The following is a 12,795-nucleotide window of genomic DNA, read 5'->3' on the forward strand; positions in this document are numbered from 1 at the left end:
GCGATTGCAAGTCACGGGTGTCTGCGGGAAATACCACCGCCCGTCGTTTTCTCTAATTACCTTGAAAAATTTTGCGGGGCTCTGTAGAAATTTTCTGAACATGTCTACACACTCAGAGCCTGCCCTATTATGCAAGTTTTACCAGTGAAAATGATGAAATAAAGCTCAAATGACCCAACTTTGACAAATCCACATGAAAACACACGATGAATACTCGAATCCTAAAATAAAATCGCAGCACAAGCATCTAAAAATCAAGACACCAACACTCAACAATTTATTCATGCAAAATACTACATTATTCGACTAAGAAAAATAGGAAACACTTGGGTTGCCTCCCAAGAAGCACTTGTTTAACGTCATTAAGTTTGACGTACCTTGTCTTACCTCACGGGGTCTTATGAAGTAAAAATACTTCCCTGTCGTCATTACTAATCTCTCCACCATAGTATGGTTTCAGCCTGTGTCCATTAACCTTGAATGTGCCCTTCTCTGGATGGGTAATCTCAATAGCTCCATGAGGTGAAACTTTGGTTACGGTATAAGGGCCAGACCACCTAGACTTGAGCTTCCCCGGAAATAACCGAAGATGAGAGTTGAATAGCAATACCTGATCACCCGCTTTGAAGCCCTTCGGAGTCTTAATATGCTTTTCATGCCACTTCAGAATTCTCTCCTTGTATATCCTTGCATTCTCATATTCCTTCATCCTCCATTCGTCTAACTCGTTGAGATGTAATATTCGTTGCTCTCCAGATTTGCGCAAGTCAAAATTCATCACCTTGATTGCCCAATATGCTTTGTGCTCTAATTCCACCGGCAAATGACAAGATTTTCCATACACTAAATTATAGGGAGTGGTCCCTATTGGGGTTTTGTATGCTATTCTATAAGCCCAAAGTGTGTCATCTCTAACCTTTCCGACCTATCCCTTTTTCCTTATTCCACGGATTTGGTTTAGATTCTCTTAAGCTCTCTGTTTGTGACTTCCACTTGCCCACTCATTTGCGGAGGGTAGGGAGTAGCAAGCCGATGATGTACTCCGTAACACTTTAGCACTTTCGCCAACTGTGTGTTATAAAAATGGGTCCCCCGATCGCTAATGATGATTCTTGGAGGTCCAAATCGAGTAAACAACCTCTTCAAAAACTTCACCATAGTTCTTGCATCATTAGTTGGAAGAGTCTGGGCCTCCACCCACTTGGAAACATAATCAACTGCTACCAGAATATATTGATTGCCATTGGACTTTGGAAATGGTCCCATGAAATCAATTCCCCATACATCAAACACCTAACAGAACTGCATAGGATTCTGAGGCATCTCATCTCTTCGCGATAGGTTTCCAGCCTTTTGACAACTATCACATCGTAAAACAAACTGATGAACATCTTGGAACAAAGTTGGCCATTAAAAGCCAACGGCTAGAACTTTCTCCGCAGTTTGACTTGAGGCATAATGCCCTCCCACTGGGCCTGAATGACAATGCGCAATGATGTTCCAACCTTCCTCCCTAGAAACGCACCTTCACAACACATGGTCTGCACAAATACGGAATTGGTAAGGATCTTCCAAGAAATAGTTCTTCAGGTTACTGAAAAACTTCTTCTTCTGTTGAAAACTTAAGCCCTGCTTCAATACCCTTCCTGATAGATAATTCGCAAAATCTGCGAACCATGGGGTGTCCTTTGATTCTGATTTCTGTACCACATACAGATGTTCTTCAGGGAAGAAATCATTGATTTCCTTGCTTGCCGGTTCTTGCCCCTCACAATCTTCTAATCTCGAAAGATGATCTACGACCACATTCTCTGTTCCTTTTTTATCTTTTATTTCCATATCAAATTCTTGCAACAATAAGATCCAGCGAATCAATCTCGACTTCGCGTCTGCCTTGTTCATGAGATAACGGAGTGCCAAATGATCTGTGAATACTGTGACACTACATAAGATGAGGTACCGTTTGAATTTATCAAAGGCAAACACTAATGCTAATAATTCCTTTTCAGTGTTGGTGTAATTCTCTTGCGCGCTTGTGAGAGTCTTGCTAGCATAATAGATCGGTCGAAATTTCTTATCTGTCCTCTGCCCCAAGACCGCTCCCACTGCATAATCACTAGCATCACACATTACTTCGAAAGGCTCATTCCACTTCCGTATTGTCAGAATTGGTGCTTGCACTAACCTTTCTTTCAACACATTAAACGCATTCAAACAGTTGTGCCCAAAATCAAAAGGGGTATCCATCTCCAAGAGTTTAGTCAACGGTTGGGAGATCTTCAAAAAGTCCATAATGAACCTTATGTAAAAACCTACATGTCCCAAGAAACTACGGATCCCTTTCACATTTGTAGGTGGAGGAAGGTTTTAGATAATCTCAATCTTCGCCTTATGCACTGACAAGGTCCCCTTACGTATATCCCGCACGTGCAAGGGTTTGTCGAAGTAATAATCCCGGATGAGCGGGTATCGAATCCACAGGGAGTAGGGAATAAAAACACTTAATTCTCTTCTTAGCTATGTGAAAGATCAATAGTGATAAATGTGACAATGATTCAATTCTCAAAGGTAAAAGCAACAAGTAAGAGAGCACGAGTAAAGGAGAAGGTAAGGCAATCGATAAAGATGGGGTACTTGGATAATGCTCCGCCTAGGACAATCGCTTCAAGTGCAAGAACCCTCTATTATACTTCCTAATCAATACAATAGTGAGTCATGGAAATCCTTCATTACATAGTCCCAAATCTAAGGTCAACTATGCCTAACTCCGTACATGTCCCGGAGGAGAAATCGAACAATCTCAACATCTCGTACTCGCATAGAGTTGCAATGAGCTCTAGGGATTCCAAGTGATAAATCTCTTCCTAATTATAGACCTAATCCTTTGGTCCAGGCGGAAGGTCCCTAACCACAATTAAGCCCTAGATACTAAGATCCCCTCAACGCTTCACTCTGTTGCACGCGCAACTAAGCCCCAGCGGAGATTCATCCCTTAGACTATTCACTCTATTATGGCCGCAAAGAACTCAAGGAATGGAGGTAGAATCTATCACATCGGAGGGGAAAGGGAACGCTCCTGTACGTCTCGACTCACCCTCTCAACCCTCTCCAAACTAGCTTTGTCTAACGCTCGTGGTGTGTCACTAACTCACAAGGTTACCAACAAGAACTCTCAACCCTAGTGTCACTCTAGGGGAAATGTTCATACAATCAAGCATTCAAGGTAGGAACTCACAATAAACATCAATTTATTGAAAGCATAATAAAGAAGTTCAATGAAACGAATACATCATAGGGTTCACAATCACCCAAGTACCCACTAGGGGTTTAGCTCTCCATGGAGCTAAGTACAATCAAAGAAATCAAATGTAAAAGCAATGAATCCATAAAGAAACCCCCTCGATGGTCGTGTCAATGGGTCTTGTGGAGAGTCCTCTACTCGTCGCAAGGGATCCTTTGTCCGGCCTAGGATACACCTCGCCGGATCGATGCCGACGAAAGCTCTCCCAATAACCTTCTTCCGAACGATGCGCGATGTCGGAGCCATAGAACCACTCCAAAAACCTAGCCAATACCCCTCAAAACCCTAGCCGAAGCCCTCTCTCAAGTTGGGGAAAAGATGGAGAAAAAAATACCAAAATCGGGGCTGAATCGGCCTTAAATATGGCAGGAATCGGGCGACTCCACGGGCGTGAACGGTATACGCGCCCGTGCGGAATTTCCACACGGCCGTGGATCATTTTCACACGCCCGTGTGGATTCTCTGTTTCTCTGATTTCTCGGTCGGCTGTGAACAGTGCTGCTACATTGTCACTACAGTGGTATGCTACAGTCTTCGACCTGAATAACTTCCCAATTCCATATTTTCATCGGGGTAATGCAAACGGGCACACGTTTACGTCGTGAATCACTTGCTTCTTCAATGATATACATATTGGTGGAGCTCTCGTTCTTATGTGCATAAATCGGAATGCTCGAGTGTGACTGCCTTTGTGCAACTCTAAATGGATGTGCTCACTCAAATGCGAGGAGGTTGGTACACACTCTAGCATCTCACACCTGACCTATGTCTTCGCGTTTGAACCTTAGCAAGATTTCCTCCAAAATAGGTGCATTATGATCCACTTTGGCCTATTTCCTTCATACTCGGCCTCACAACCCTACCTGCATAAAAGTAACATAAAAACACACATATTAGTGTAAAAACCTGAGAAAAGTAATGCTCAACATAAGGAATGAACACTTCGCATTCATATCGCACAAGTACTTATCAGCTATGTGAAAGATCAGTAGTGATAAGTGTGACAATGATTCAATTCTCAAAGGTAAAAGCAACAAGTAAGAGAGCACGAGTAAAGGAGAAGGTAAGGCAATTGATAAAGATGGGGTACTCGGATAATGCTCCGCCTAGGATGATCGCTTCAAGTGCGAGAACCCTCTATTATGCTTCCTAATCAATGCAATGGTTAATGGTGGAAATCCTTAAATACATAGTCCCAAATCTAAGGTCAACTATGCCTAACTCCGTACATGTCCCGGAGGAGAAATCGAACAATCTCAACATCTCGTACTCGCATAGAGTTGCAATGAGCTCTAGGGATTCCAAGTGATAAATCTCTTCCTAATTATAGACCTAATCCTTTGGTCCAGGCGGAAGGTCCCTAACCACAATTAAGCCCTAGATACTAAGATCCCCTCAACGCTTCACTCTGTTGCACGCGCAACTAAGCCCCAGCGGAGATTCATCCCTTAGACTATTCACTCTATTATGGCCGCAAAGAACTCAAGGAATGGAGGTAGAATCTATCACACCGGAGTGGAAAGGGGACGCTCCAGTACCTCTCGACTCACCCTCTCAACCCTCTCCAACCTAGCTTTGTCTAACGCTAGTGGTGTGTCACTCACTCACAAGGTTACCAGCAAGAACTCTCAACCCTAGTGTCACTCTAGGGGAAATGTTCATACAATCAAGCATTCAAGGTAGGAACTCACAATAAACATCAATTTATTGAAAGCATAATAAAGAAGTTCAATGAAACGAATACATCATAGGGTTCACAATCACCCAAGTACCCACTAGGGGTTTAGCTCTCCATGGAGCTAAGTACAATCAAAGAAATAGAATGTAAAAGCAATGGATCCATATATAAACCCCTTCGATTGTCGTGTCGATGGTCTTGTGGAAAGTCCTCTACTCGTCGTCCAAGGATTCCTTTGTCCGGTATAGGATACGCCCTGACGGAAGCTCCCCTACCAACCTTCTTCCGAAGGAATTACGATGTCCGGGCCGTAGAACCTCTCCAAAACCCTAGCCGAAACCCTCTCTCAAGTTGGGTAAAAGATGGAGAAAAGAATGCTGAAATCAGGGTTGAATCGGCTTTAAATAGGGCTAGAATCGGGAATTCACACGCCCCTGTGGGCGCCCCTATGGAATTTCCGCACGGGCGTGGGTAATTTCCACACGCCCATGTGGATTCTTTGGAATTGTGATTTTCGGCCGGCTATGAACAGTGCTACTACAGTCCTTTCGCTACAGTACCTGCCCTAAAATACTTCCCGAGTCCATACTTTCATCGAGGTGACGCAAACAGGCACACGTTCACGTCGTGGATCGCTTTGCTTCTTTAATGACAGGCAAGTTGGTGGAAATCTTGTTCAATGTGCATAAGTTTGAATGCTTGAGTGTGACTGCCCTTGTGCCCCTCCAAATGGTTGTGCTAACTCAAATCCGAGGAGGTTGGCACACATTCTAGCATCTCACACCCGACCTATGTCTTCGCGTTTAAACCTTAGCAAGTTTTCCTCCAAAATCGATGCATTATGATCCACATTGGTTTCTTTCCTTCATACTCAGACTCACAACCCTACCTGAACGAAAGTAACATAAAAACACACATATTAGTGTATAAACCTGAGAAAAGTAATGCTCAACATATGGAAAGAATGCTTCGCATTCATATCACACAAGCACTTATCATTTTACTTTTGAGAATTGAATCTTGTCACACATATCACTATTCATCTGTCATATAGTTAAGAAGCAAATTAAGTATTTTTATTCCCTTCACCCTGTAGATACGATACCCCACTCACCTGGGATTTATTACTTCGACAACTCCGTGCACTTATGGGGAGCCTTGTCAAGTTTTTGGTGCTGTTGCCAGTGAATAGGCGTTTAGAGATACTTTGCACTTTTGTTTCCTTAGCTATTCCTTTATCCATTCTATTTCACATTTTCTTTTCTATCATCATTCTGATTTGTTTTCTTTAATTTGTGCAGGTTCAGGTTGATGACCCGAGGGAACCCCTTAATATTGATTGAAGGAGATCCCGAGCTTAAAAGAACACTTAGAAGAAAAGGGAAAGGACCTGTGGAAGAACAATCTAATCTAGCTGATTTGGATGTTGAAGGGTCAGATAATATGGCAGAACAGAATGAGCAATAGATAACACTCTCTAATTATGCTAGACCCTCAGTTTTGGGCACACAATCGAGTATTGTGCGACCCCCAATTACAGCTCAGAATTTCGAGCTAAAGTCGGCATTCATCCATATGTTGCAGCAATCCGCACAGTTCAATGGTTTGGCCGATGAGGATCCAAACAATCACATAGAGAACTTTCTCAAGGTGTGTGATATGCTCAAGATAAATGGGGTGACGGATGATTCCATCAAGTTGAGAGCCTTCCCATTTTCACTAAAAGGGAGAGCAAAGCAGTGGCTACACTCATTACCTAGAGCCTCGATTACTACATGGGAGGAGATGGTAGAAGCTTTTCTAGCCCATTATTTCCCTGCTAGAAAATTTGCAAAGCTTAGGAATGAGATCTCATCCTTTGAACAGTCAGAATTGGAGTCTCTATTCGAGACATGGGAGAGGTTCAAGGAGATCCTGAGAAAGTGCCAACAACACGGATTCCCGGAGTGGATGATTGTTCAGGATTTTTACAACGAGTTGAATCTGAGTACAAGATAACTCTTGGATGTGGCATCAAGAGGTAGCTTAGGTAGCAAGACCCCCGATGAGGCCCGTCAACTTATTGAAGAAATGGGTTTAAACAACTGCCAATGGAATGCCAGGGAGAAGAAAACGTTGGCCGGTCTTCATAAGATAGATGCAGAAACTTCATTGGCGGTGCAAGTGGAAAATTTGTGTAAGAAGTTAGATCTTCTAACTTCAAACAGAGTGGCGGCCGTTAGTACTTGCAACGGGTTTGCTGGAGGACATGCTCCCTCCGATTGCCCGCTCTTTATTGGTGATGCATCTTCGGTTGAGAACGTCGATTTTGTAGGTAATGGCATGAGGACTCAAGGAAACTCATATAGTAATACCTATAATCTAGGGTGGAAGAATCATCCCAATTTCTTGTGGAGCAACCAAGGTCCACAAAAGGCCATGGGGCCACCGAGTTTCCAACGACAAGCCCCGAATGTGGAAAACAGAGTTTCAGGTTTGGAAACCCGAATGAATGATTTGGAGAAGGCCTTGACTAGATTTGGGCAATCTTCAAATACAAGGTTTGAATCTGTTGAGGCTAGACTTCGCAATCACACCGTCTCTTTGCATAATCTTGAAATCAGGCGGGGAAGATTGCAAAGTCTCTCTCGAAAAGGCCACATGGAAGCTTGTCGAGCAATACCGAGGCAAACCCTAGAAAGCATGTTAAGGCGATCACTTTGAGAAGTGGTCGTGAGGTTGAAGGTAGGCTTCCAGGTGAGAAGCCAAAAGAATACGCACCCAAGGTTATAGAGGTTTAAGAGGGAACAAGCAAAGAGAAGGAGGTGGCAACCCCACCTTTCAAGCCGAGCATCCCTTATCCCTTAGATTTAAGAATGACCAATGGGATGAATAGTATAATAAGTTCTTAAGTTTGTTCAAGCAACTCCACATCAATATTCCTTTTGTTGAGGCATTAGCTCAAATGCCTAAATATGCAAAATTCTTGAAAGACTTGTTGACTAACAAGAGGAAGTTAGAGGAGTGTGCTTCAGTGATTTTAGATGCATCTTGCTCGGCGGTGTTGCAAAAGAACATGCCGAACAAGAAGAAAGACCGAGGAAGGTTCATCATTCCGTGTAATATTGGCAATTTAGGTGAAGAAATGGAATTGGCGGACTCAGGGGCTAGCATCAACGTCATGCCATACACTTTCTTTCAAAATCTAGGTTTGGGCGAGCCTAGGCCCACTCGGATGACTTTTGACACGCGTCCGAATATGCGTGTAAACCGCAAGTGCACGGGTGTCGAAGTAATAATTACCCCGGTGAGTGGGTAGTCAAATCCATAGGGAACAGGGCTACTAGTACTAACTTCTTCTCTGCTTTCTAACCTAATGATAAATGGAAAGGTGTGATGATCTAATGTGCGAAGAAGTGAATACCGGAGATAATATGCAAGGGTTAAATGGATGGAGATCTCAATTAGTAAAAGTGGGGTATTCGGGCAATGCTTCCACTAGGATTCAGGTATTAGGTACCGAATAAGCAAAGTGTTTCTATGATGAGTAAGTTAAGTCATGAAAATCCAAATATAATCGGATCCGACCTCCCGATCACCGATACTAGTCCCCTACGAGGTCCCGGTGGAGAAATTGCTCAATCTCAACACCTCACACCACATATGACTTCAAAGCACTCTAGGGATTCCAAGAGGTGTATCCGATTCCTAAAGATTGATCCAACCCTAATTCCCGGTGAAGGATCCTAACCCCCTACAAGGTCCCGGCGGTGAAATCTCTCAATCTCATGCCTCACACCAAATATGGTTGCATAGAGCCTAAGGAACGGATATAGAATACACTCAATCGGAAGGGAGAGGGGACACTCCACTATCTCATGACTCACCCTCTCAACCCTCTTTAATCTTGAAGTTCTAACTCTAATGGAGACCTCTCTCACATCAAAGTAACAAATCATGCAAATCCAATCAACCACAAGGATTAATTAAACAAACAAGCAATGAGAATACAAGATTAAAACTTAATCAAACTCGGATTAAATAGAAACACTAAGCAAATCCACAAAAGATGAGAATCCTGGGGTTCAAAAGACCAAATACCCTGTAGGGTTTTAGCTCTCCATGGAGCAACATACAAAACACAGAATCAATGAATGAAAGTACATTAAAACCATAGAAATAAACCCCCTTATATATGAACTGATGGCCTTGATGGAGAGCTTCGACGTCTTGAAGGACCCACTCCGAAGCTAGGTTCACCGGTGGCTTCCTTGATGCTATGATGGAGGAGGAATCGATCAAAGTTGGTGATGAAGCGCCTCCAAAGCCGCAAAGACTTCCTCTCCAAACCCTAGCTGTCTCACCCCTCAAGAGCCGCACAAAAGATGAGAAATAATAGGGCAAAACGGCTATTTATAGGCTTTAGATCGCGTCTGTCACGTGCCCCCACGTGCCCGTGTGGATTTTCCACGCGCCCGCGTGGGCTGCAGAATTTTCCACACCGGCATGCCGAATTTCCACACTGGCGCGTGAACAGTTGTTTTGCTACAGTACCGCTACAGTAGTTTTCACAAAAACGCGGTCCAAACACTCTTCTCTTGAGGCCACATATCCGGGCGAACGTCCATGTGGTAGGCTATAAAACTTTTTTTCATCGACGTATCTTTGAGAGGTCTTGCAATCTTCACAAAGAGAAGGAATATGAAGATGTGGCTGCCTTTGTGCCCTTCCAACTAGTGAATTGACTTGAATCTTCTTGGAAGTTGGCACACATCTCCACGTTCATGAACTCCTCTCGTGTCTTGGTCCTTGAATTGAACAAGAACTCTCAACATTATGTCTTTATAACCCATCTTTGCTTCCTTTTTACTCTTCAAGGTATTCACAACCTATATGCATAAAAGAACACCAAATATACAATATGAGACATAAACCATATTAAAAATGATGCTCAATGCATGTAAAACATATATAAAAATATGTCTACTCAAGCACTTATCAACTTTGCAATTGGCGGACCGAACGGTGCGACATTCGAGGGGCATTATTGAAGACGTGCTTGTCAAGGTGGACATGTACATTTTCCCGGTCGACTTTGTAGTGCTAGACGTCGATGAGGATGCGGATATACCATTGATACTTGGGAGACCATTCTTGCGGACTTCCAAAGCATTGATTGACATGGACTGCGGGGAGCTAACTTTGAGAGTCGGAGATGACAAGCTCACAAACCGCCTTGCTCAAGCCATGCGCCATTCTCTTGATTTTGATGATACTCTGTATTTTCTAGACACTACTAATGAGATTGTTGACGTATACATGCAGGAAATGTTCAATCCAGACCCGTATGAGGGTTTGTTCAACCAAGAGGAAGAAATTGAAGAAGTAATGATGCTTGGTTCGACTGAAGAAGTACCGTCTACCCCTGGGATCTTGAAGAAGGTGCTCCAGAAGATGAAGAGGGCAAGGAGACGCCACCATAAACACTCCAAGACTGTTGGAGGTGTGACCTAACTGAACTATGAACCATTTCTAGGTAGTCCCAAGCCCGACAATTCACCCTCTACTCTCAAGAGACTTCGCTCATCATGCTTTCAAGCCATGGGTAGGAGGGCAACTTTCATCTATGAACCCCCGTGAGGTAAGACAAGGTACGTCAAGCTTAGTGACGTTAAACAAGCGCTTCTTGGGAGGCAACACAAGTGTTTACTATTTTTTCCTAGTCATAGTTTAGTTTTGCATGAATAACTTGTTAAGTGTTGGTGTCTTCATGTTTAGATGCTTGTGTTGTTTTCATTTTGGTGGATTTCTGTGTCATCCTGTGTTTTCATGTGGATTTGGCGAAGATTTATTCGCTTGAGCTTGTTTCTATTGTTTTTTGCTGGTAATTGTTGCATAAGAGAGCAGGCCCTAAATGTGTAAACATGTTCAAAAAATTTTTGCAGAGCCTGCAGAGTTTTTCAAGTCATCCAGAGAAAACGCACGGGCGTGTGGAATTTCAAAACGCCCGTGGGGTTGTATTGCAAGCTTATCCAGAGAAGACACAGGGTCGTGGACTCGCCCCTATGAGCGACCTTGAGATTATCGCACGGCCGTGCAGAATTACCTAACAGGCGTGCGTTGTTCTGCAGAAACATGGGAATTTTTTTTCCCGAGATCCCACAGGGGCGTAGACTCACCCCTGTGGGCAACCTTGTGACTAATGCACGTGACCAACTCACAGGCGTCGGTATTTTCCACATGCCCGTGCGGATTTCTGCAGCTGATCCCTTCTCCATCCCAAGAGCGCACAGGGGTGTGCGAATGCCCCTGAGAGTTGGGCCTGTGAATTTCCATGCCCATGCGGAATTTCTGCATGGGCGTGCGAAACACTTAGTGATTTCTCTCGGTTTGACAGAGAGCGCACAGGGGCATGCGCCTGCCCCTGTGGGTCGGGCGCACAGGCATGTGTAATTTCCACACGCCCGTGCGGTTGTGTTCGGAGTAGGTGAATGTTTTCTCGAGAGTGCACAGGGGCGTGCATCCACCCCTGCGAGTCTCTCATGCAAAGGCACACAGGTGTGCGTACATTTGCCACGCCCATGTGGATGTGCAGGCGTCATAAAGCTGCGCCTATCTCCTTAGCACACTTCCAACTGAGTAGAGAACATTCCCCAGCACTTCTCCCGACCTCCCTGCGGTGAGTTTTCATTGATAACTTGAGTGATAACTTGAGTTTCTCTCCGATTTCAGAGATTTTTCAGTTTAACTCATCGGTAAAACCCCTGTTTCATCTTGAGGATGCCCTTATTTTGATTTTATTCGATTTTATTCGATTAAAGTGGAAAATGTGCCTCGATTCCAGGCTAAAATGATCTTTGATATGTTTTCATGAGCTTTGAAAGTGAGAGGGAGATGCATTCACAGCTTTTGGCAAAGGCGTTGAGGTTTTTCACGCCCCGTGAATCAATACAGACGTCTGGATTTTCCACATGACCGTGTGAATTCCTGCCGAATTATATTTTGGTCAAAACTAATTATGCCCTTTTCCAAAACATCCAGGTATGGCCCCCAGATCGAAGAAGGTAGTGGGTAAGCGTCCTAGGGAGCCTAGTCCTGAACCGGAATGCATAGAATTCACACTTCCTGTACATAAAACTTGATTTGAGTGACTAGCAAAGTTTAAATTTTGTCAAACACGGATCCCTGACGTGAGCTCAATGAGGGAGTTGCAATTAGCAAATGACATAGCTGATGAGGTTGAGGAATTACTATCGGTGGGTGGTTGGCGCAAGCTTTTGAGTATTAGTGATCCCGCCATTCACCCACTCACATTGGAGGTGCTCGCTTCATTTTAGTTTGACCGCTCGTACGCTGATTTTGATATTGTCGCTACCATTTAGTTTAGAGCCTTTGGGCAGCATCATAACATGAGCCTCACACAGATTTCTGTTAGACTTGGGTTATATGATGAGGAGTTCATTAGAACAGAAGAGTATGATGAGATGTCGACTGACTATTGTGAAAACTTAACCCCCCAGAAGGCTTACCGAATACTATGTGAACGAGGGCGATACGAGCCAGGAGTGTCGAAGGCCACGTGTCTTTCTAGACCTATTTACATATACCTTTATGCCATCTTGATTAGATCAGTGAACGCTCGCGGTGATAGCACGGGAGTCCTTAGCAAACAGGAACTTATATACTAATACTCCATGGTGCGAAATGAGCTGATTCATCTGGGACACATTGTAGTGGAGTATTTGAGGCATCAGGGACATTACCCCATGGTTGGTGTCATTTTCTCAGGTCCATACATCACTAGACTCATTCTTGGGATGGGTCTACAAGATACGAT

General features: G+C 43.8%; 1 non-coding gene across 1 annotated transcript; it reads right to left on the bottom strand.

Annotated features, from left to right (window-relative positions):
* Positions 1–6,812: 6,812 nt before the first annotated feature.
* LOC120271203 lies at positions 6,813–6,919 on the bottom strand. Its single transcript, XR_005539824.1, has one exon. It is a non-coding gene; the product is annotated as a small nucleolar RNA R71 (small nucleolar RNA).
* Positions 6,920–12,795: the final 5,876 nt, after the last annotated feature.

This window comes from Dioscorea cayenensis, chromosome 10, assembly GCF_009730915.1.
Source record: "Dioscorea cayenensis subsp. rotundata cultivar TDr96_F1 chromosome 10, TDr96_F1_v2_PseudoChromosome.rev07_lg8_w22 25.fasta, whole genome shotgun sequence".
NCBI lineage: Eukaryota > Viridiplantae > Streptophyta > Magnoliopsida > Dioscoreales > Dioscoreaceae > Dioscorea > Dioscorea cayenensis.